Source organism: Mustela putorius, unplaced genomic scaffold, assembly GCF_011764305.1.
Source record: "Mustela putorius furo isolate JIRA1106 unplaced genomic scaffold, ASM1176430v1.1 tig00000253_pilon_pilon_pilon, whole genome shotgun sequence".
Classification (NCBI taxonomy): Eukaryota; Metazoa; Chordata; class Mammalia; order Carnivora; family Mustelidae; genus Mustela; species Mustela putorius.
In genome coordinates, this window is record NW_025421329.1 from 581169 (window position 1) to 608637 (window position 27469).

The following is a 27469-nucleotide window of genomic DNA, read 5'->3' on the forward strand; positions in this document are numbered from 1 at the left end:
GGGACATCGCTCCAGAGGCTACCCGGGGCAAAGCCCACACGGGGTCAGCGTGGCCTCAGGTCCCGCAGGGTCACAGAAGGATCAGGGGTGTCTGAGTGTCTCAGAGCTTGCGGGTATTGGAACGGGAAAGCCGGCTACAGAGACAGAGCCAACAGTAAGCTCGCAGCTCGGGGTGACCTTGAACCGGTCGCAAGCTCGGTGAGCTCGGAGCGCGGCCGGAGGTCAGGCAGACGGGAGTAACTGGGCGCGGTTCTCTGAGCGCACACTGAGGAGTGCGGCCCTGGGCTCTCGGCTCCTCCGGGCCGGGACCAGGAGGCCGCCATTTGTATTCCCGTCCTCCGGAACTCTACGGAAAGCGCTCAGGGAACAAAAGCTCCTGAAAGCAAACCCAAACGGATTACTCACCCCGGCCCCAGGTAAGGGCGGTGCAATTCTGCCTGGGGCAAAGACACTTGAGAATCACTACAACAGGCCCCTCCCCCAGAAGATCAACAAGAAATCCAGCCGACACCAAGTCCACCTACCAAAGAGTGCGGTTTCAATACCAAGGAGAGCAGCAGAATTCTAGAGGAGGAGAAAGCAAAGCACGGAACTCATGGCTTTTGCCCTGTGATTTTTTTTAGTCTTGCAGTTAATTTAATTTTTTTCTTTTTCATTTTTTGTTTTTTTTTCTCACCTTCGGGTAAATTTTTTTTTTAACTGTGACCTTTTGCTTTTTTAACGATTTTTTACTAGTTTATCTAATACATATATTTTTTCTTTTTTATATTTTTCTTAGGTGTTTTCTTTTTTATTAAATTCTTTTCTTTTTTTTTCTTTCTTTTTTCTTTTTTTTCTTTCTTCCTTTTTGAACCTCTTTTTATCCCCTTTATCCCCCCTCACGATTTGGGATCTCTTCTAATTTGGTTAAAGCATATTTTCCTGGGGTTGTTGCCACCCTTTTAGTATTTTACTTGCCCCCTCATATACTCTTCTCTGGACAAAATGACAAGACGGAAAAATTCAACACAAAAAAAAGAACAAGAGGCAGTACCGAAGGCTAGGGACCTAATCAATACGGACATTGGTAATATGTCAGATCTAGAGTTCAGAATGACAATTCTCAAGGTTCTAGCCGGGCTCGAAAAAGGCATGGAAGATATTAGAGAAACCCTCTCGAGAGATATAAAAGCCCTTTCTGGAAAAATAAAAGAACTAAAATCTAACCAAGTTGAAATCAAAAAAGCTATTAATGAGGTGCAATCAAAAATGGAGGCTCTCACTGCTAGGATAAATGAGGCAGAAGAAAGAATTAGTGATATAGAAGACCAAATGACAGAGAATAAAGAAGCTGAGCAAAAGAGGGACAAACAGCTACTGGACCACGAGGGGAGAATTCGAGAGATAAGTGACACCATAAGATGAAACAACATTAGAATAATTGGGATTCCAGAAGAAGAAGAAAGAGAGAGGGGAGCAGAAGGTATACTGGAGAGAATTATTGGGGAGAATTTCCCCAATATGGCAAAGGGAACGAGCATCAAAATTCAAGAGGTTCAGAGAACACCCCTCAAAATAATAAGAATAGGCCCACACCCCGTCACCTAATAGTAAAATTTACAAGTCTCAGTGACAAAGAGAAAATCCTGAAAGCAGCCCGGGAAAAGAAGTCTGTAACATACAATGGTAAAAATATTAGATTGGCAGCTGACTTATCCACAGAGACCTGGCAGGCCAGAAAGAGCTGGCATGATATTTTCAGAGCACTAAATGAGAAAAACATGCAGCCCAGAATACTATATCCAGCCAGGCTATCATTGAAAATAGAAGGAGAGATTAAAAGCTTTCAGGACCAACAACAACTGAAAGAATTTGCAAACACCAAACCAGCTCTACAGGAAATCTTGAAAGGGGTCCTCTAAGCAAAGAGAAAGCCTACAAGTGGTAGATCAGAAAGGAACAGAGACCATATACAGTAACAGTCACCTTACAGGCAAAACAATGGCACTAAATTCATATCTCTCAATAGTTACCCTGAATGTTAATGGGCTAAATGCCCCTGTCAAAAGACACAGGGTATCAGAATGGATAAAAAAACAAAACCCATCTATATCTTGCCTCCAAGAAACTCATTTTAAGCCCGAAGACACCTCCAGATTTAAAGTGAGGGGGTGGAAAAGAATTTACCATGCTAATGGACATCAGAAGAAAGCAGGAGTGGCAATCCTTATATCAGATCAATTAGATTTTAAGCCAAAGACTATAATAAGAGATGAGGAAGGACACTATATCATACTCAAAGGGTCTGTCCAACAAGAAGATCTAACAATTTTAAATATCTATGCCCCCAACGTGGGAGCAGCCAACTATATAAACCAATTAATAACAAAATCAAAGAAACACATCGACAATAATACAATAATAGTAGGGGACTTTAACACTCCCCTCAATGAAATGGACAGATCATCCAAGCAAAAGATCAGCAAGGAAATAAAGGCCTTAAACGATACACTGGACCAGATGGACATCACAGATATATTCATAACATTTCATCCCAAAGCAACAGAATACACATTCTTCTCTAGTGCACATGGAACATTCTCCAGAATAGATCACATCCTGGGTCCTAAATCAGGACTCAACCGGTATCAAAAGATTGGGATCATTCCCTGCATATTTTCAGACCACAATGCTCTAAAGCTAGAACTCAACCACAAAAGGAAGTTTGAAAAGAACCCAAATACATGGAGACTAAACAGCATCCTTCTAAAGAATGAATGGGTCAACCGGGAAATTAAAGAAGAACTGAAAAAAATCCTGGAAACAAATGATAATGAAAATACAACGGTTCAAAATCTGTGGGACACAACAAAGGCAGTCCTGAGAGGAAAATATATAGCGGTACAATCCTTTCTAAAGAAACAAGAAAGGTGTCAGGTACACAGTCTAACCCTACACCTAAAGAAGCTGGAGAAAGAACAAGAAAGAAACCCTAAGCCTAGCAGGAGAAGAGAAATCATAAAGATCAGAGCAGAAATCAATGAAATAGAAACCAAAAAAAACAATAGAACAAATCAACGAAAGTAGGAGCTGGTTCTTTGAAAGAATTAATAAAATTGATAAACCCCTGGCCAGACTTATCAAAAAGAAAAGAGAAAGGACCCAAATAAATAAAATCATGAATGAAAGAGGAGAGATCACAACTAACACCAAAGAAATACAAACTATTATAAGAACATACTATGAGCAACTCTACGGCAATAAATTTGACAACCTGGAAGAAATGGATGCATTCCTAGAAACATATAAACTACCTCAACTGAACCAGGAAGAAATAGAAAGCCTGAACAGACCCATAACCAGTAAGGAGATTGAAACAGTCATTAAAAATCTCCAAATAAACAAAAGCCCAGGGCCAGACGGCTTCCGGGGGAATTCTACCAAACATTTAAAGAAGAACTAATTCCTATTCTCCTGAAACTGTTCCAAAAAATAGAAATGGAAGGAAAACTTCCAAACTCATTTTATGAGGCCAGCATCACCTTGATCCCAAAAACAGACAAGGATCCCACCAAAAAAGAGAGCTATAGACCAATATCCTTGATGAACACAGATGCGAAAATACTCAACAAAATACTAGCCAATAGGATTCAACAGTACATTAAAAGGATTATTCACCACGACCAAGTGGGATTTATTCCAGGGCTGCAAGGTTGGTTCAACATCCGCAAATCACTCAATGTGATACAACACATCAATAAAAGAAAGAACCAGAACCATATGATACTCTCAATAGATGCTGAAAAAGCATTTGACAAAGTACAGCATCCCTTCCTGATCAAAACTCTTCAAAGTGTAGGGATAGAGGGCACATACCTCAATATCATCAAAGCCATCTATGGAAAACCCACCGCAAATATCATTCTCAATGGAGAAAAACTGAAAGCTTTTCCGCTAAGGTCAGGAACACGGCAGGGATGTCCATTATCACCACTGCTATTCAACATAGTACTAGAGGTCCTAGCCTCAGCAATCAGACAACAAAAGGAAATTAAAGGCATCCAAATCGGAAAAGAAGTCAAATTATCACTCTTCGCAGATGATATGATACTATATGTGGAAAGCCCAAAAGATTCCACTCCAAAACTGCTAGAACTTATACAGGAATTCAGTAAAGTGTCAGGATATAAAATCAATGCACAGAAATCAGTTGCATTTCTCTACACCAACAGCAAGACAGAAGAAAGGGAAATTAAGGAGTCAATCCCATTTACAATTGCACCCAAAACCATAAGATACCTAGGAATAAACCTAACCAAAGAGACACAGAATCTATACTCAGAAAACTATAAAGTACTCATGAAAGAAATTGAGGAAGACACAAAGAAATGGAAAAATGTTCCATGCTCCTGGATTGGAAGAATAAATATTGTGAAAATGTCTATGCTACCTAAAGCAATCTACACATTTAATGCAATTCCTATCAAAGTACCATCCATCTTTTTCAAAGAAATGGAACAAATAATTCTAAAATTTATATGGAACCAGAAAAGACCTCGAATAGCTAAAGGGATATTGAAAAAGAAAGCCAACGTTGGTGGCATCACAATCCCGGACTTCAAGCTCTATTACAAAGCTGTCATCATCAAGACAGCATGGTACTGGCACAAAAACAGACACATAGATCAATGGAATCGAATAGAGAGCCCAGAAATAGACTCTCAACTCTATGGTCAACTAATCTTCGACAAAGCAGGAAAGAATGTCCAATGGAAAAAAGACAGCATCTTCAATAAATGGTGCTGGGAAAATTGGACAGCCACATGCAGAAAAATGAAATTGGACCATTTCCTTACACCACACACAAAAATAGACTCAAAATGGATGAAGGACCTCAATGTGCGAAAGGAATCCATCAAAATCCTTGAGGAGAACACAGGCAGCAATCTCTTCGACCTCAGCCGCAGCAACATCTTCCTAGGAACAACGCCAAAGGCAAGGGAAGCAAGGGCAAAAATGAACTATTGGGATTTCATCAAGATCAAAAGCTTTTGCACAGCAAAGGAAACAGTTAACAAAATCAAAAGACAACTGACAGAATGGGAGAAGATATTTGCAAACGACATATCAGATAAAGGACTAGTGTCCAGAATCTATAAAGAACTTAGCAACTCAACACCCAAAGAACAAATAATCCAATCAAGAAATGGGCAGAGGACATGAGCAGACATTTCTGCAAAGAAGACATCCAGATGGCCAACAGACACATGAAAAAGTGCTCCATATCACTCGGCATCAGGGAAATACAAATCAAAACCACAATGCGATATCACCTCACACCAGTCAGAATGGCTAAAATCAACAAGTCAGGAAATGACAGATGCTGGCGAGGATGCGGAGAAAGGGGAACCCTCCTACACTGTTGGTGGGAATGCAAGCTGGTGCAACCTCTCTGGAAAACAGCATGGAGGTTCCTCAAAATGTTGAAAATAGAACTGCCCTATGACCCAGCAATTGCACTATTGGGCATTTACCCTAAAGATACAAATGTAGTGATCCAAAGGGGTACGTGTACTCGAATGTTTATAGCAGCAATGTCCACAATAGCCAAACTATGGAAAGAACCTAGATGTCCATCAACAGATGAATGGATCAAGAAGATGTGGTATATATACACAATGGAATACTATGCAGCCATCAAAAGAAATGAAATCTTGCCATTTGCGACAACATGGATGGAACTAGAGCGTATCATGCTTAGCGAAATAAGTCAAGCGGAGAAAGACAACTATCATATGATCTCCCTGATATGAGGAAGTGGTGATGCAACATGGGGGCTTAAGTGGGTACGAGAAGAATAAATGAAAGAAGATGGGATTGGGAGGGAGACAAACCATAAGTGACTCTTAATCTCACAAAACAAACTGAGGGTTGCTGGGGGGAGGGGGTTTGGGAGAAGGGGGTGGTATTATTGACATTGGGGAGGGTATGTGTTTTGGTGAGTGCTGTGAAGTGTGTAAACCTGGTGATTCACAGACCTGTACCCCTGGGGATAAAAATATATGTTTATAAAACATAAAAAATTATATTAAAAAAAATAAAATAAAATAAAAAAATATAAAAATGGAACAAAGCACCCCAGATCTGTAGGAGAATACCAAAGGGACACAATGACAATCCCAGAAGTAGAAGACAGGACAAAGCAGAAGAAATGTCTGAAGATACAATGGCTGAGAATTTGCCAACCCTGACAAGTGAAATTAACTCAATAACCTGGGAAGCTCAGCAAAACCTAAGAAAGATAAATATGAACAATATCACACATTAGGTCATATAGTCAAACTGCTGAAATCCAAAGATAAAATATTAAAAACAGAAAAAAAAGTATTTCACACAAGGGGACAACTTCCCACCAGAAACAATGAAACTGAAAAAGACAACAGAAAAACAACTGAAGAAAGAAAAAAAGGAAAAAAAAAAAAAAAACAGACAACATAGAATTCTCTGTGCTGAGAAAATAACCTTCAAAAGTAAAGGGAAAATAAAGACATTTCAGTTAGATAAAGATGATAGACTCATCACCAGCAAAGCTGAACTATAAAAATACTAAAAGCATTCTTTGGGTTAAAAAGAATACAGGAAGCTTGGTATTAGGAATAAAGAGCAAGAACATCAAAAAGAGGAGCTAGATGGATAAAAATTGTTTTTAATTTTAAAAAGCTATTAAGTATGTGTGCATGCATATATTTGTTTGCGAATTTCTTTAAAAGATAACAGACCACCCAAAAAAACAAATAATCCAATCAAGAAATGGGCAGAAGAAAGAAATGGCCAACAGACACATGAAAAAGTTCTCAACATCACTCAGCATCAGGGAAATACAAATCAAAACCACAGTGAGATACCACCTCATACCAGTCAGAATGGCTAAAATTAACAAGTCAGGAAATGACAGATGCTGGCGAGGATGCAGAAAAAGGGGAACCCTCCTACACTGTTGGTGGGAATGCAAGCTGGTGCAGCCACTCTGGAAAGCAGTATGGAGGTTCCTCAAAAAGTTGAAAATAGAGCTACCCTATGACCCAGCAATTGCACCACTGGGTATTTACCTTAAAGATACAAATGTAGTGATCCAAAGGGGCACGTGCACCCCAATGTTCATAGCAGTAATGTCCACAATCGCCAAACTATGGAAAGTACCTAGATGTCCATCAACAGATGAATGGATAAAGATGCCATGTATGTGTCGTGTACGTGTGTACACACACACACACACACACACACACACAGGAATACTATGCAGCCATCAAAAAGCCCAGAAATCTTGCCATTTGCAGCAAATAGGATGGAACTAAAGGGTATTATACTAAGCAAAATAAGTTAATCAGAGAAAGACAGTTATCATATGATCTCTCTGATATGAGGAATTTGAGAGGCAGGGAGGAAGCGGGTGGGGATGAAACAAGATGGGACCAGGGAGGGAGCCAAACCACAAGAGACTCTTAATCTCAAGAAACAAACTGAGGGTTGCTGGGGGGAGGAGGAGGAGGGATAGGGTGCCTGGGTTATGGACACTAGGGAGGGTATGTGCTAGTGTCCATAATTGTGGTGCAATTTGTGCTGCAAATTGTGTAAGACTGATGATTCACAGACCTGTACCCCTGACGCAAATAATTTATTTATATGTTGAAAGAAAGAAACTAAGGAAGGAAGAGGCAGAAGACATGAACAGGCCTCTCTGCAAAAAAGACATACAAATGGCCAACATAAACATGAAAAAGTGCTCAACATCACTCCACATCAGGGAAATACAAATCAAAACCACAACCAGATACCATCTCACACCAGTCAGAATGGCCAAGATTAACATGTCAGGAAATGACAGGTGTTGATGAGGATGAAGAGAAAGGGGAAACCTCCTACACCACTGATGGGAACGCAAGTTGGTACATCCACTCTGGAAAACAGTATGGAGGTTCCTCAAAAAGCTGTAAAATATCCTACAACCAAGCAATTGCACTGCTGGGTATTTACCCCAAAGATACAAATGCAGTGATCCAAAGGGACACCTGCACCTCAATGTTTATAGCAGCAATGTCCACAACAGTCAAACTATGGAAAGAGCCCAGATGTCCATTGACAGATGACCGGATAAAGATGATGTGGAATATATAAACAATGGAATATTCACATCAAACAATTTGAAATCTTGCCATTTGCAATGACGTGGATGGAACTAGAGAATATTATGCTAAGCAAAAAAAGTCACTCAGAAAAAGACAATTATCATATGATCTCACTCATATACGGAATTTAACAAGCAAGGCAGATGATCATAGGGGAAGAGAGAAAAAGATGAAACAAGATGAAACCAGAGAGGGAGACAAACCATAAGAGGCTCTTAATTTTATGAAACAAACTAAGGGTTGCTGGAGGGGGAGGTGGGTAGGGGGATGGGGTGGTTGGGTGATGAAAATTGGGGAGAATATGTGTTGTGATGAGTACTGGGTATTGTGTAAGACTGAGGAATCACAGATCTGTACTTCTGAAACAAATAATACATTATATTTTAATTCTTAAAGATAATGGACCACTTAAAGTAAAAATAATTTGAAAAATAAACCAAATAAAGTAAAAATAATAATATACATTGTGAGGTTCATAATATGAGCATTAAAATATAGGCCAAGAATTAGAAGGATAGAGAAGAAATAATGAATTTATCCTGTTAAAAGAATCTTACATTGTTTGTGAAGTAAAATATTTTAAAGTAGACTATGGTAAATCAATGATACATACTGTAAACTCCAGAGCAACCACAAAAAAAAAAAATGTTGAAATAGAACCAAATATTAATAGACAAGGAAAAAATGAACTACTAAAAAATGTTCAATCCAAAGGAAAATAAGAAAAGAACAGAAAGAACAAAGAAAAGAAAGAACAGATAATGAAAAACTAGATGGTATGATTTTGTCTAATCATATTAGTAATTACATTAAATGTAAATGGACTAAACTCTTCATGTAAAAGGCTTAGATTATCAATCTGGAATAATTTTAAAAGGAGAGGGGTCCCATTTGTTTAAAAAAAACATAATTTCATATAAAAAGCAAAACAGGTTGAAAGTAAAATGGTGGAAAATGATATCCCAGACAAACATTAAGAAAACTGGTGTGACTGTGTCAATGTTAAACTAAGTAACTGAAACAAAGAGGATTATCTAGAGATAAAAGAAAATATTTTATAATGATAAAATTTATCCAGATTTATTCAGAAGACATAACAATCCTAAACTAATGCACATAACTAATAACTTCTAAGTACAGATCTGTATTTAGAATTCTTTCAAATGTCAGAGCTTCTAAATACAGGAGGGAAAATAATAATGAATGCAATGGGCTGAAATACATTAAACATATAAAAATCTACAAATTGATAATTTCACATATGAACAAATAAATAAATGTAAATTTAAAAAACAAATTCAATAAAATAAAGACTTAATTGGGGTACCCAGGTGGCTCAGTCACTTAAGCATCTGCCTCCAGCTCAAGTCATGATCCCAGGGTCCTGGGATCAAGCCCCAAATCAGGCTCCCTGCTCAGTGGGAGCCTGCTTCTCACTCTCGCTATCTCTGTCTCTCTCTCAAATAAATAAATCAAATCTTTTAAAAAAATAAAAAAAGACCTAATTGAGCATATTAGGAAATTACCTGAGCATCATTTCATTATTTTGAAAATTGATGTATAAATAAAAAGACCTGAGCATCTTTTCTGCCTTTCCTGTATAAACCATACTCTGGGTACCCAAGTATATGATGAGAAAAGTTTTTCTTTTCAGAATAATGATAGCCAATAAATACAGAAGAAATAATAGAATTCAGGGCTATGTTAACACAATGGAGAATTACACAAATGTTAAGATAAATGCACTAGAGTTATAAAGCAACTTTCTGGACAAATACTATAGAAACATAATATTTACCTAAAGAAACAAGTCACAGAGAACTATATACCATATATATCATGCTTCTATAGCTCAATAAAAAAAAAAAAAAAACATAAAACAAAACAAGTAATAATAAATTGTTTAGGATGCATATATATTAAACTTTCGTTTTCAAGGCAAGTGAATGATACACAATTCAGGTCAGTGGGAGGAGAGGCAGAGGTTTGGGAAAGGATAGGAATAGATATAATACTATTTTGTTTCTTATTAAGAACTAAGTGTTTTAGACTTGTGTTACTGAATATGTAAGTTATAAAACATAAAAATAAAATATCTTACTCTTTTATCATCAGCTTAAAGTGAACATTAGTAACATAAGTAACTAATTATATTTTGGTATATCATAAGGTATATTTCTGGGAATTTGTGTTAAGGAAACAGACAAGTATACAAACATCATGTACAATGTTATTTGAACAGCAAAACAAAACAAAACAAAAACAAAAAACCAGGAAATAACTCAATGGTCATTCTAAGAAAATGAAACAATTTTATTAAATAGAATTTTTATAGGATAATTTTACAGCATAGAATTCCATTCAGCTATTTTATAACAATAAAATTACTATTTAAATCACTAACTTAGGAGTTAGTAAATTCCTACTTTATGAGTTAGACCAGAGGTACTTAAGCTGAGCAAGCCATGACTATGAATCCCATGAAATTCTACTAGAATTGTGTGTGCATTTATGCAGATAACTGTGTTCATGTGAATGTTTCTAGAGAGAGAATCCATAGTTTTTAGATTCTCAAAGGGAACATGGTTATTCCGAAAAGAAAAAAGAAACAGTTACTATGTTAGCTAATCTCTAAAGACGGCCCCCAATGAACAAGCTGCCCAGTATTCATGACCTTATGTGTTCCTCTTCTACACTGAATCTGGATTGGCCCTGTGATTCACTTTAACAAGCAGATGCTAGTCCCAGCCCTAAGCCCTAAAGAAGATTAACAACTTTTACTTTTGCGCTTTGAGAGTCCTGAGCTACCATGTAAGAAGTCCAGCTACCTTGCTGGAGAGGCCACATTAGAGAGGGAGAAGCCCTGATACTACATGAGAAGAAAGCAAGTCCAAAGCATTCTAGCATGGCACGTGTTGTGATGAGCCCTGGATGTTACACATAACTTATGAGTCATTGAACACTGCATCAAAAACTAATAATGGGGGCACCTGGGTGGCTCAGTGGTTTGGGCTGCTGCCTTCGGCTCAGGTCATGATCTCAGGGTCCTGGGATCGAGCCCCGCATCGGGCTCCCTGCTCCGCAGGAAGCCTGCTTCCCTATCTCTCTCTCTTTCTGCCTGCCTCTCTGCCTACTTGTGATCTCTGTCCTTCAAATAAATAAATAAAATCTTTAAAAAAAAAAAAAAAAACTAATAATGTACTACAGAGTGGCTAACTGAACATTTAAAAAAAATTTAAAAAGGGCATTCCAGCACACCAACTGAGTCCAACCTTCTGGTTGCCCCCACCAACACACCAGCCATGTAAGAAAGCTGTCATGGACATTTAGTTAAGCCACAACCTGAATGCAGCCATGTGAGAATCCCCAAGCGTACTGGCAAAAGACCTGTTCATTTAAGAACCAGCCAACACACACAACCATAAGAAATAAGAAAAGGGCTGTTCTTCTAAACCACAAAGATTGGGGGTGATTCATTAAACAGCAATAGATAACCAATAGTTACAGATGGCTGATTTAGACTGAGTAACTTCACCTAATTAAGCACCTAATGTGTTTTAGTATTATAATGGCTAAAACAAAAGTCAGAAGCTATCCATCAGTGGATATAACATCACTCCTCAGTCGTCTGTGTAATCCCTGTCCATGTGGGCATGTACAGGTGTGCACACACACCTGCACACATACAATAATGCCATTTATATAACAGTTTCACTGAACAAAAACAACTTTAGTCATTTTTATCCATGTACTTTATTTACAAAGGCCCTTTTATAACACATAAATGAAATACAGATCAAGCATCTAACTTTGCCCTTATATTAAGAGATGAAAAGGAGTGAGACCCTTAAATGAACCTTCATTTTAAATATTACAGTGGTTACTTATGTAAATCACCTTCATTTTAAATATTACAGTGGTTACTTATGTAAATCACCCTCTAGACTTAAAAAAAAATAGACTGAGGTTAAGGGAACACATGTTTAAAAGGTATTTTATAATGCTAATAAAATAGCTTTGTATTATGTCATATTAGGACAATTACAATGCTCACTGAACAGAAATACTTTCTCTTTATTAATTTACACAATAATGTTGCAAATGATACTTGAGAGGAAAACAAATTCAAAAAGAACCAGGAATTCTGCCCCAGAACCAAGAAGCAAAGCAGAACATAAACAATATGAAAAAGGCCAGATCCCATTTCATCTATTCAATTTGAGTGAAATGAAGATATAAACAAACTTTGTGGTGGTGTGGTTTTTTTTTAATCTACTGCATTTGATTTTTCAAAACAAAAACATCCATTTTCCACAGCCAGCTCTGTGTTAGCCAAAAATAATGGCAAAAGACAAGGCTTTGGTAAGGACAGATATAAATGACAACTATATATTTTTTAACTCCTTAAATACCTAACCTATAACATTTTAAGTAGAATAATAGCTTAATAAATTCCAACTCAGTCCCTCTTCTTTTTCATATTTCTCTAGTCATTAAGGGAAGAGTCTTTAGACTTTCTAGGTACTCAGGTACTGTTTGATCTTTCTGAACTTGATTTCTCATTTAAAAATTAGAATCACTAGGTAAAAAGTATTTAGCATAGCACCTGCCCACAGCAATTGTTCAACAAATGATATCTATTATTACCATCCTTACTACTCATCACAAAATGATGGCAAGTGCCTAGTTTAGTAGGATAGTGGTGGTTACCTATATACCTATTTCCTTCTCCTAACAGAATTCTGATTTTACTCTGCTTTCTACTCCCCCCAACCCACAGTCACAAACATGCCCTATAGGCATATTCTGTGCCCATGATAGGTTTATGGGTAATTTCCCTTTGTCAGTGATTAGTTCAGAAATGGGCATGTGACCCAACATTAGCCAATCACCAGAATGTGAGGAGAGGTCTGCTAGGAAGCTTCTGAAGGAACTGTTCCTCATTCCTGGAAAAGAACTATCAAGAAAATATGTTTTCTTTCCTTCTAGAGATTTTTGTGTGATCGGTTTTCCTGGCAAGGCAGTAGCCTTTCTGCCATCAGCCTAAGGAAGAAGTCAACAATGACAATAGCAGAGGAGAACTAGGTCCTTGGTATCATCAGGGGAGCTCCTGAACCAACCAACCCTGGAGTCCTCCTACCTCTGAACTTCCTCGTATGTGAAATCATATCATTTCTTCCTACTGAAACAAGTTCAAATTGTGATTTTTTTTGCCACTTATAGCCCAAAGCACACTAATTACTTCAGTAATGGAAAGGCAGGAAAACTGTAAAAGATTTTATCAAGACTAAACTAAAATTAAACCACCCTTCTCTTCAAAAGAACAGAGCCTCTACCATGAACACATAAAGCTCTTGAATAGGCAGGAGCACTGGCTGTGGTTTACTAATGTGCAACAACTAAGTCATTTTGGCAATCAGACTATATGACAGTGCTTCAAATAGGCAAAGGGTTACTGAATTCAATTCAACAGATAATTTATTGAATATCAATGATATCATAGAGCCACCTCATTTTGTAATGAAGAACAACCATATAAGTCACATGAATGCTATCTCATGGCCCCAGTGACCATGGAGGGAATAAATCCGCAGGGATGAGTGAAGAAAGAAGAAAGAGAGAGAAGGAGGGAGGCTGCAGAAAAGAGAAGAAACACATTTGAGCTCAATCCTAAAAGATGAACCAGATTTCTGGGAAGTGATTCTAAACAGAAGCAGAAAGAGAGAAACATTCTCAAGAAATTGTGCTAACTTGTTTATGTTGCAATGACAGCTATAAAGAAATGAAGTAAATGATGACAGTAGGACTTTATAGCAAGAGTTTATTTTATTTTTATTTTGTAGATCATAATAAAACTTACCTGTGCAATTTGCACAGTGAGTTGCTAAGAAATATTCATGAACTTGAAGACATGAGCAGGATTTAATATGCAAAAGTTGCATGTGAGGAAAGCCCAGAACTATACCACAAACCCAAGGCTGTGCCCAGATACAAATAATTCTGATGTGAAAAGCTGCAAAAAGGAACTGCTGCTAAGATGTGAAGCAAAGTCAAAGGAAGTAAGACAAATTGGAAAAGTGAAGATGTATATGACAAACACAAGAAAAATATTTCAACTGAGAAGATTATACTTCTATATTCCACTAAATTTACTTTGGCATAAGTATGAAAGCTTAACAGGTAAAGGAGGCAAATCTAAATTTTAAGGATAATGAAGGACTCAAATGAAACAAATGCTCAGTAAATTTTAAATATTTATTGTCCTCTGACATGAATTTTACTACATATCTCAGCTACACTGGGCAAATACTCTCATATTTCTGAGAACACACCATCACATCATAGCAGAATTCAAGCAGATTATCATTCCATCACCAACATTAGCAAATAAAGACTAATATGACAGATGACAACACACAATTTACCAAGGTATTATAAAGAACCAGAAAACATTGTCATGTAAGGCTAGAAGAGAGAGAAAGAAAGGGAGTAAACAGAACTCCTTAGCATGATAATACATACAACACTGAGTCCCAACTAACAGATGATGCAATATTACAAAGTGATAATCTTAATGATAATTAGCATATCTGTTTGTCTCTCTTCCATAAAAAGATGTTCTGATCCTGGCACTGGTGGACATACCCTTCTAACCTGCTCCTTCCATTACAATTCAAACCCAAGTCTGATTCCCAAACCCACGATATCCTGCACCCCAAACTGCCTCCAGCATGTAACGTGCTCTTACATTCAATGTGGGTATATGTAGACCTAAAATACCACTGTATAATTTTAATAAAGTTTCTAATTCTTTAATATCTAACTCAGCTTTTTTTAACATGTCTCTCCAACCTTTCGTCAAGCCAGTAGTTATTAAAATCTTTTTTATCAAAGCCAAAAGACAAATACAACACATAAATAAATACACTTTTTCATGATATGAACAAAACATTCTGAAAATAAAAATATAAGGTATCCTTTGGTCGCAATGTGTTGTACTGGACTCAATCATACTGTGATTCACTACTGAGAACCATGACATGTATTCAATAACAAGTTAATAAAAATGCAAGCTGTGGGACGCCTGGGTGGCTCAGTTGGTTAGGCAGCTGCCTTCGGCTCAGGTCATGATCCCGGTGTCCTGGGATCGAGTCCCACATCGGGATCCTTGCTCCATGGGGAGCCTGCTTCTCCCTCTGACTCTGCCTGCCACTCTGTCTGCCTGTGCTCGCTCTCGCTCTCTCTCTGACTAAATAAATTAAAAAAAAAAAAATCTTTAAAAAAAATATGCAAGCTGTTTCTACATTTTACATTATCTCTACTTTTTCTATATGATTTGCCAGTAAATCTCTTTGCCCAAATTAACCAGTCACCACGGAAAAATAGAACACATTTGATTCAGCATTATGTCTTTCTGACTCCCCTATGAGCACCTTTTAGAGTTAGCAGTTACCTCTGTTTGCAGCAAGAACCTCAGCTAGGGCTAGGCGCATCCCAGAAGAATCTGGAAACATAAATAACGTTTCTGCCAGCACACTGATCCTATCTCAATGGCCCCTTATCCACTGATACCCTGACCTGTGAGTTAACTTGTTCCACTGTTAACATTCTCAGGGATACCTAGGGTCTAGGATATACATCAGATCTCTTTAGCTTTTGATCCACCAAACACAATATGGGAAGAGACTGGTAAATTGTATGGGATGAGAGTTATAGGCAAGGCACAGCTGGGAGACAGCACTACCCTGCCCCTCGAAATGTTGCCTTACTACTTCAAGTATGATCTGTGGACTAGCAGCCCTGGAATCAGCTGGGAACTTGTGAAAAATGCAGAATATCAGGTCCTCCCAGACCCACTGGGTCATACTATGCCATTTAACAGGTGATTCATACATGCTAAAGTGTGAAGAGAGTAGGTGTTTTTTAAAAATAGCCTGAGAGACTATTTCTGAAGATACAGCATTAAGATTATTATCCCAAACAACTCTCAGAAATAGAAAGTCTAAGCCAAGGTTGATGTCTAAAGAACCAAGTACCTTACACTGAAAATGTCCAGGATAAACCTTACAACGAACCAAAGACCCATACTTCAAGCATCTGAAAGCTAAAGCCCTGAATTCCCTGGGCATCATTTTTTCATAACAGCTTGCCAACATCAGACATACTATGCACCTTCAGAAAGTGATGAGTTATACCATGTACAACTTTCATAGCAACAAATTATCAATTTACAAAACTCAAAGTCAACATACTGTGCCTCACAGTTATTCAAGTTGGCAAGACTTTAAAGTACACACAAATCTGAATAATGCGTTGGAAATATTTGATTTATGTTAAACAGCGCTCTGGAATTTAAACAGTCGTATGCTCAACCAAACCCTATTCCTAGCCAATCGGTTCGCTGATCAGCTTACACATATCGTTCCAACATACACTGCCCAGCTATGTTTAATATTCAAGATTTTTAAAGACCTTTTTGTGTTTTTTAAATAAATCTTATTTCAAGTAAATTTCCTGAGCTGAAAAGAACCACCACCACCACAACAAAATAATACCAAAAATGGCTCTGTTCGATAAAAGGCACTGCCTGTATTGAGTGAACTCTGCCTCTAACAAGAGCCTTCTACAGAGGGAACTAAGATGGCAAAGCCACGAAGGCCTTCAGTCCAATAAGGAGCACGAAGCAGCGTGTCAGAAAGAAATTGTTTTTCTGCTCCTTTTGATGGGTTATGCTTTCAAGTCAGGAAATTAGAAACAGGTGTGCCAGAGGGCACGCACATCCTCGCTCCACACTGAAAAACACGCGTTTTCAATTTTCAAACATGAAAGAGACTCCTGTTGAATGAAAGAAGAAATGAAAATCCAGCTCTGTTTCTGTGAACCATATGAAGGGAGCTTAGAAAGCCTTTGACAAGTTGCTCCACTTACACCCTCTCGAACTGACAGCAGGTAGTAGTCGACAATAGTAAAGAAAAGGCATTCTTTCAAGTGAAAACAATCAAAGGGAGAATTACATTAAGGATCACAGCACTGACATTTTAACCCATCACTTGATCTTATGCTTCTGTTTCTACCATTCTTCACCTTCTGTTTTAAAATTAGAAGTCTGTTCTTTCACAAAACAACAACAAAGCAATGCAAAATAAGTATTTGGCAAGAAAGGAAGGAGGGAGGGAGGGAAAGAGAGAGAGAGAGAGAAAGAAAGAAAGAAAGAAAAAAAGAAAGAAAGAAAGATAGATTTGAGAAAGTACGAACATCAAAAGAACATCTTGGAGTTCATGTGATCCACTATAACCCAACTCTAAATAATCTTGTTCAAAGAAAGATTTACTATTCTTCATGATGTTCTGAGCTCTTCTAGGGTGCTGGAAACATTTCAGTGAGTATATGCTAAACTTAAAGGCAACTGGTTTGGTTGGGATTTGAGGGAAGAAGGATGGCAGCTGAACAGTCAAGGCATCAGGTGCACCAAGGTGCCTGCCAGTGACCCTCTGGGGGGCACTGCAGTACACACTCCTTAGGTGAATGGATGCAGCAGAACCCCATCCAGCACTAGCAAGCCTTTAGTATATCCAATATATCACCATATTTCTGTACTGGCAATAGGAAACTTTCCTACACAATCAAATATGGCCATAGATTCCATGCCCTTATAGGACACGGAACATCATGACTTCTCTTTCACCATTCCCAGACTATAGCACAGGATAAGAGCCTCTAAAATAGGTACAGTTTTTTAACAATAGAGCAATTACAAGTCATCTTACATAAGAGCAAAATACCTGCACTCATGCATGCATGAAAAGACATCATTCATATTCCTTAAAATTATTTTTCAAAGAATATTTAATGACACATTGTTTATTATACAATATTAAATAAACGAACCATAACACAAGCTGAAGAGTTTTGCCATTTTTGTTTTATCTACCAGAAATCTACCAAAAGTATTAATATTGCTTACAACAGGATGGCAAAATTATCAGTTTCATTTTCCAAATTTTTTTCAATAAGCATGTGTTTTCACAATTAGGAAAAAATGCACTCATTTTAAACCTCTAAGATTCATGATAACCAAAGCTGTCATACTAAACTGGTTTCCCGGGAAATGACCTAGCATAATTGAGAATTCCACTTTATTTTGAACCATCAGTGACTTATGTAAAAAGCAGGAAATAATATATTAATAGTTCATCTGATATGAAGTGACGTAATCAGAATAAGGAACAGTCTCAGAATAGAATTCCCATCCCAGATAATTACTTTAGTTCTTAGAAATGTGCTGGTAGTTTAAATACTCTGTTATCTATAAAGGAACAATATTTCTTTCCCCCATCACCGCCAATGAAACAATCCAAGGAATCAAGTGCTTTTAAGATGATGATGTTTACAAATGTTAAGGTTTTATCTATGCTCACATCTAGAAGTTACAATTCACAAAAAAAGATTTCTCATGGCATGATTCCCAACCCTACATCTTACAAACCAAATTATTTCAGCTTAAGTATCTGTTCATTACCCTGAGCCCCTGAAGATTCTTCTTAAGTGAAACAAATTATGCAACAGTAGCACTGCCTAATAAGGCAGATAAAGGAAGCAGAACAGGCTGAAGAGTCTGGATTCCAACTCAGTAGAACAGCAAGGTATTTAACTTATTGACCAGTTTTGCCTCCCTCTGTCTAAATCACTGTTAATCATTCCAGAACAACCTCAGAGATGAAAGATTTATCTTCCAAATGTATGAGTGGGTCCCTAATCAAAAAGATCCCCATTTCATACAAAAGAAAATTTAAATACTAAGTCAAGGCCATCTAGGGACTCTAAATTAAACTCCACACACCTTGCACTCACCCCGCTACTTAAGCATCTTCCATTCTCACCAGAATAACCACTCTCAACACTTCCCTTACCCTCCTCTCAGCCCTTGACCCAGCACACTTCACCTGTTATGGACTAATGCTTTGTGCTCCACCCTACCCCCAACAAATTTATATGTTGGAGCCCTTATCTTCTGTGTGATGGTATTTGGGGAGAGGTAATTAGGGTTAGATGAAGTCATGAGGACAGCACAAGAGCCTCCATCTCTCTCTCCTTCTCTCTTTCTCTCCTTCCCTCTCTCCCTATTTCCCTCCTTCTACCATATGAGGGTATAGCAAAAAGGCAGTTGTCTGCAAGCCAAAAAGAGTACCCTCACCAGGAAGCGAATCTGCTGGCACTATGATCTTAGACTTCCCAGCCTCTAGAGCTGTGAGAAATAAATGCCGATTGTTTAAACCACACAGTCTATGGTATTTTGTTACAGTAGCACAAGCTAAGACACTACCCCATTGTATTTATTTGTTCATATTCAATTCATTCAACAAACATCATTGGGGGCTTCAGATAAGCACCATCCACATATCCGTGAAGAAAACTGATGAAAATCCCAGTCTTCATGGAGTTTTGGAGTAAAGCAGGGTTGAAAATAAAGATAAAATAAATAGGTGACATATAAAATTAGATAATGATAGGGGCACCTGAGTGGTTCAATGGGTTAAGCCTCTGCCTTCGGGTCAGGTCATGATCTCAGGGTTCTGGGATCGAGCCCCACATTGGGCTCTCTGTTCCATGGGGAGCCTGCTACTCCCTCTCTCTGCCTGCCTCTCTGCCTTCGTGTAATCTCTGTCAAATAAATAAATAAAATCTTTTTAAAAATTAGATAATGATATACACTATGAGAAAAAAAATACAACATGGAAGGAGAACGTTGGCTGAGAAAATTTACATGTTTAAATAGGGTGGTGAGGAAAGATCTCAGTAAGAAGGTAAACCATCTGAATAAAGAGTTTATAAAGGGGGAAGCAGCAGCTTCAGCTACTGAGGGCAGAGAGATAACAGAAAAGGAAGGAACTCGTGTAAAGGTCCTAACGGGGTAGTATACATGGCATATTTAAAGTACAGTAAAGCAGCCAATGTAGCTAGAACTGAATGAGCAAAGAAAGAAAACCAAAAGTTGAAGTCTGAGAAGAAAGTGGGCAACACCATATATAAGGTCTCAGAGGCCCTTCGTAAGGACTTTGGCTTTTCCTCTGAGTAAGAAGGTTAGTGACTGGACAGTTCAAAGAAGAAGTATGACATGATTTGACAGGTTAGACCACCAACTCTTGTTGGTACAGTATTTCCAAGAGGAGTAAGCCATTCAAATAACTGTGTTAAGTGCTGCTTATGGGATTAAAAGATGACCACTGGATTTTGGAGGTGATTGTTTATCTGGACAAGAACAGATTGGTGAGGTGGTGGTAGTAGAGGGAAGGCCTGACTGATGTAAAAAATAGAGGAGAGGAGAGAACTGAGAAAAAATACTGAAATTTAGGTAGAGACAACTCCTTGATGTTTCACCTTGAAAGGCTGATCAAAAACAGGTAAGAGTGGGAAGAGAGGCTGAACTCCAAGGTGACCTAAACACAGAGTCCTGAGTAAAACAGGGGTTTTATTCAGGACATTAATCAGGAGGCTAAGCCACAAAGAATGCTTACGACATACAAAGAATACTAAAGAGAAATCATGGCTAGTCTTAAAGAGGAGGCAAAAGCATGGATTCCTACCTGCCTCTCCACCCTTTCTGGGCCCCCAGAGAATGATGACCATATAGTACATGTGGATGTCTCAGCAATGGTCAGCCACTGGCTTCTGCATTATGTAACTCTACTCTTGTGAGGAAGGCTGCTTTAAACCTCTGACAAAGGTCCCTGGGGAGGAGTTTTGCAGCACAGACTTAAGAGACAATCTCCCACAGAAGGGCAGAGGAAGGACTGCTGCGTTAGGCTGAAGAACCAAGGAAGGGTAACATTAATTCCCAGCCCCAGAGGAAGAGTGCCAGCTCAGAATCACTGACTCACAAATATTTAGGCAAAGCCCGGTCTCATTTTTTGCATTTTTTATCACCCCAGCCTTTGAACCTACTCCTGGCAAGACACTGCCATATTGTCACCACCCTCAGGGTTCTAGAACTACCCAGAGTCAAACCCTAGAAAATCAAAGAACCTACAAAATCAGAAATCACTGGGTCACATACCAGAAACCAAGTAACAGAGCTTTCTTCATGCTAAAACACTTTAAGGAAGGAGGATTGAAGCCTGTGTCTCCTGAACTCCACTCAGCTGCCATCTAACCCCTGGACTCACTATTTCTCTTTAAGAACAAAATATACTGCACAGACAAGGAAAGGCATACCAATGCTAAGGTCAAGCAGAGCATAAACTTAATCTCCTTCTTTTTTCCTCCTTCTGATCTTCTAATCCTCAATCTGTTCTTCCTTTCCATAGCCAGAGAAAGACCACAGATGCATCTGACATTATGCATCTGACATGTTACTGAAAAATTATGTGTGATTCTGACTTTGGCAAATTGAATCAAATCTTAAAGTACTATTTAAAGAAATTCCATGATGAATAATCTTTTTTGAAATGACATCCATCCTTCCAGAAGAGGGAAGACTCACATATGCATTTAGTGAAAAATATTTGACATATAACACTATGTAATTTAAGGTTTACAACATGTTAATTTGATACATTCATATATTATAATATGATTGCCACTGTAGCAATAACTAGCACCTCTATCACATTACATAATTATCCTATCTTTTTAGTAATTGGAATAATTAAGTTCCAGTCTCTTGGCAACATTGATGATTATAATAATCATCATTTGTCTTAATTTTAATTTGTCTAGTAAGCACTAAGTGCAAGGCCCTATGCCAAGCACTCAGGAAACACAAACATACCCACAGATCCCCTTTTCTCAAGAGCTTATGCCACTGCTTAAGAAAGCCTAAATAGTTATTTTCACACACACACACATACACACACAACTGAGAATAAGAAAAGTTTTTATTAAAGTTCATCAATTCTAAAGTATATTTTTTTCTATGTTCAAAATGTTCTGAAATCAGTCCACACATTATAATTGATGGCATCCTCCCATGGCTGCTCTCCAAGCTGCAGCTGTGACATAGTGAGCACTGCCTCTAGAAGGAAGTAAGCTGATCCTGTTGTCAACCCTTCAGTGGAGTTGTGCACCATGCTGGAACTACAAGTTTTGAGCTGAGTTGTCACTTACCATGTATTCAAAAAATATTACAGTATATTGCAGAATTGAAACAAAAAGTAAGTATGAGCATAAGAAGGCATGGAAATAGCAATGGTACATGACATTGTTATTAGTGCAGCAAATGTTTCTTGTTGGAGGAATTGTATAAATTCTATATTTTCTTGTAAAGTAACAACCATGTGTAAAGAGAGATGAGAAAAAAGTGTGTCCTACTATGACTGGCAGTCTTTATCCCCCTTAGTATATGTATCATATTGGTATATTTTAGTCCTGGATAAGATACTAAATATAGAGGCAACAAAAGCAAAAATAGGTAAGTAGGACTATATCAAACTAAAAAGTTTCTGCACAAGAAATAATCAAAAAATGAAAAAGCAGCCTATAGAATGGGAGAATATGGGGGTGCCTGGGTGGCTCAGTGGGTTAAGCCTCTGCCTTCGGCACAGGTCATGATCTCAGAGTCCTGGAATTGAGTCCCACATTGGGCTCTCAGCTCAGCAGGGAGCCTGCTTCCCCCTCTCTCTCTGCCTGCCTCTCTGTCTAGTTGTGATCTCTCTCTCTCTGTGTCAAATAAATAAATTAATTATTAATTAAAAAAAAAAAGAATGGGAGAATATGTTTACAAACCATATATCTGATAAGGAGTTAACATCCAAAAGACATGAGAAACTCCTACAACTACAACTCAATAGCAAAAAATCAAATAGTAAGATTAATACATCAGCAAAGGACTTGAATAGACATTTCTCCAATCACAACGAGACATCACCTCATACCCATTACAATGGCTAGTATTGAAAGGATAAAAGATAAAAAGGCTGGTGAAGCTGTGAAGATATTCACAGCCTTGTACACTGTTCATGGTATTGTAAAATGGTACAGCTGCTACGAGCAACAGTATGCAGGTTCCTCAAAAAATTAAAAATAGGACTATTATATGATCTAACAATTCTACTTCTGGGTATCTATCCAAAAGAATTGAAATCAGGATCTTGATGAGATATCAGTACCTCCATGTTCACTGCATCATTATTCATAATAGCCGAGATGTAGATATCACCTAAATGCTAACCAACAGATAAATAGATAAAGAAAATGTGGTATACATGTACAACAGAATGTTATTCAGCCTTAAAAGAGGAAATCCCTCCATATACAACATGGATAATCCTCAAAGATACTATGCAAAGTAAAGTAAGCCAGTCACAGAAGGACAGATACTGCATAATTCCATTTACGTGAGGAACTTAAAAGAGTCAAACTCATAGAAGCAAAAAGTAGAATGGTGATTTCCAGGAGCTGGGAGAAGGGAGAAATAGGGAGTTGATATTAAAAAATTCATAAAATTTTAGGGCACCTGGGTGCCTCAGTCAGTTAAATGTCCAACTCTTGAGTTTGGCTCAAGTCATGATCTCAGGGTTGTGAGATTGAGCACCACATCAGACTCCATGCTGGAAAATTCTCTCTTTCTCCCTCTGCCCACCCCCTCTCCCTCTCTAAAAAACAAACAAACAAACAAAAACACATAAAGTTTCAGTAATGCAAGATGAATAAAGTTCAAGGGATCTGTTGTATGATTTGCATCTAAAGTTAAAAATACTGTGTTTTACAGTGAAAAATTTAAGAAAAGATTTTATGTTGTATTCTTACCACAATAAAAAAATATGAATCAACCAATTTTTTAAAAATAATGGTGTAGCTTATAAAAGACGGTGACTTAGATTCAATGACACACCATTAATTACTGAAGGACTACTCTGAGCCAAGAAGTATGCTAACTGCCTTCCATATGTCAACTCATTCAGTACTCACAGATATTAAGGTAGATATTCTTGCTTTACAAATAACCCTTGCCAAGGTCACAGCCAGTGAGTGAAAGAGTCTGCACAAGAACCCAGGTATATACTCTGCTACCTTCCTAGCTAGACAAATTTCCATAATGCCAGAACATTAGTCAGAGTTTGCACAGCCCGCTCCTGCCACACTACTCTCTTTCCCACTCCCCACTCATTCCTCCCCACCCAGTGATGAGAACAAGATGCTGGAGTTTATCCCTGAGGCTAATGGTCAAATTGCCTGTCTGGCCTTGGGAGAGCCCTACCCTGACCATAACTATCTTCCCTCCATCTTTCAATTACTACCTTCCAAGAACTATAAACCTAAAATGTAGGCCAGGTCTCTAAATTTTCTGCAACAGCCTAAGGCACCAGTCTTTTTTATTTTGACCAAACAATTGCAAAATTCCTTGCACCACCTTTCTTCTGACTTGGTCACCCAACTCTGCCATGTGTTTCTGTTGTCAATCTCACAGCAACAGCCCCAGGAGAAACAAGGGTGAACCAATCATACAAAGTCCCAGGGACGAAGGAACTGGAGATTTGCTCTATTATCCTCAGGGTATGGGGGATGATGATGGTTACTCCTTAAACATCAGAAGAATATAACATAACAAACTAGGAATCCAAGTTTAAAAACTGCACTGGATGTCATGAACTAGAAACCTGAATTTATCTTTAGTCATGTGAAATTATCTTCAGTTGATGCAAGATGTGCAAAGGAGGTAATATGCAAGGGGAAGGGAAAAAGACCTTAATTTTATAATTTTAGCTTTACCCACCCACTGCACTCTTAACATAATCAAATCAATGAAATGTGATCCTATTCCAGCTTCTACATCACCAATTTTAAAAAGGAGAGAGGTGGAAAATCCCAAAGAGATCAAATTTCTTTTCTGAAGTGACAGGTAGCTTTCAGGATTTTAGCTTAAACGAGAATCCAGGCTTCCAAATGTCTAGACATGAGAGTAACACTTAACGATGACAAACCAACTCACTGAGTAACACACTGACCAAAAATTAAGTCAATACAACATATGATACTAATACTACTTTGGGAAAATAAAAATGAAACAATGAATTATCTATTTTAGACTTCAGTTTTTTCAAATACCACAACTGTCTATAGACATAAAACCATATACTTAATTATGTGCAAAAGCTAATTCCTAAATATCATGCACAGAGATTTCCATGTGCCACCAATATTAAACTAAAAATTAGCTCATATTGGAGCAACTGGATGGCTCAGTCGGTTAAGCATCTGACTCTTGATCCTGGCTCAGGTTGTGTTCTCAGGGTCATGTGAACGAGCCTTGTGTCTGACTCCAAGCTCAGTATGGAGTCTGCTTATCCCTCTCCCTCTGCTCCCCCCCCACATTTGCTCACACACACACTCTCTCTCTCAATTAATAAAGAAATAAAATCTTTTAAAAAACTCATATTATATTATGCTCATCTCTTCAAAACTGAAAGAATGAAATTCAATTTTTTGCCAATTACAATTAGTATGGTTAAAGTTTAACATTAATTTGTGTTTGGAGACTTCACCTTATAGGCCAGTGGTCCACAATTATTTTTCCACTGATGCAAGGAAATGGTCAGAAGCAACAAATATGAAAATGGTACCAAGAGGTCAAGTCTGAGCAAAGAATAGGATAGTGATGGCAACAAAAGAGAGAGAACACAGGAGAAATCTCATGGCAAAGGGTGGGAATAATGAATAAGGTATTTCACTGAGCCTGTTGAATCTGATATGCACAGATGACACCCAGAGGGATATGTCAAACAGAAAGTCAGAAAAAATTCATGTGGCCTTCCAGAGAAAAGTCCAGAGGAGATAGACATGGAAGCAAATACTGTAAAAAACAACTGCTAAAATCACGAGAACAGTAATAACACCAAATCACCAAGAGAAAACATAAAGTGAAACTAAGAAAAGGCACAAGAGGCCCAACCCTGGGGTTGGTAGCAATGGGAAGAGTCTGTGAAGAGGGCCAGGATGGAGCAGGTCAGAAGAACAGGACAAACCAAGAGAGTTTTAGGATCTATGCTACAATAAAAAGGAGAGAGGCACCTGTATAAGAGATCTGAGAGTCAAAAGTAAGCAGGAAAAAAGGGCTGGGTTGGATTGGGTGGTTTGTTAGCAGAGTCATACAGAAGCCAAAGTGTCAAGCAACTGAAGAAAGGAAGGAAAGGCAGCCATATCTATTCTCCTGATAAAGCCTGATGACATGAAGGAGAAAGTCCTAAGTCTGTAACTTGAGAGACAACACAGCAAAGGGGATGAACCACTTGGTCAACCACTCATATCACTACATTGAGAGAAAAGGCTTCAAGTACACCTGGCACAAGCACAGAAAACCTGGATCTAGATAACCATCCTGCCCATTAACTGCTCCCAACACACACACACACACGGAATTTCTAAATGATAATGATTTTTTAAGTAGTAATGTGATTTTTTTATTTTTTATTTTTTTATTATGTTCCATTAGCCAGAATATAGTACATCATAAGTTTTTGTTGTAGTGTTCAATGATTCATTAGTTATGGATAACACCCAGTGCTTATCCAAACACATACCTTCCTTAATACCCATCACCTGGTTACCCCATCCCCTCACCCAGCCTCCTTTCTGTAACACTCAGTTTATTTCCCAGAGTCCAGAGTCTCTCATGGTTTGTCCCCTTCTCTTCCCCTGTGGTCCTCTGCTCTATTCCTTAAGTTCTATATATGAGTTAAACTGTATGATAACTGTCTTTCTATGCTGGACTTATTTTACTTAGCATAATCCCCTCCAGTTCCATCCATGTCAATGCAAATGGCAGCAATGTCCACAAGAGCCAAACTGTGGAAGGAGCCGAGATGTCCTTCATCAGATGAATGGATAAAGAAGATGTGGTACGTATCTACAATGGAATATTACTCAGCCATCAAAAAGGATGAATGATAACAACTTCTAACACAGATACAAAAAGAGGACCTGCATTTAATTAAAAGTGTAGCTAGAGGAGTAGATGTCATAAAATATACAATTTGAAGAGCCTGGGTGGCTCAGTTGGTTAAGCATCTGACTTCGGCTCAGGTCATGATCTTGGGGTCCTGGGATCAAGGCTCTCTGTGTAGTTCAGTCTGCTTCTCCTTCTCCCTCCGCCCCTCCCCTGCTTATGGAACTCTCTCTCTCAAATAAATAAAATGTTTAAATATAAATACATATATATATATATATATATACATATAAATACATATATATATACATATAAACACACATATATATATACATACACACACACACACACACATACACACACAAACATTTTGAAATACATCTTATATTTTCTGTCCCAACATTTTATTCAAGAGATTACCTAA

At 38.0% G+C, this 27469-nt stretch overlaps 1 protein-coding gene across 12 annotated transcripts in view; it reads right to left on the reverse strand.

Moving 5' to 3' along the window:
- Positions 1–27469, reverse strand: part of TASP1 (taspase 1) — a 281144-nt gene that overhangs the window by 128431 nt on the left and 125244 nt on the right. The gene's annotated exons all lie outside the window — the stretch shown is intronic.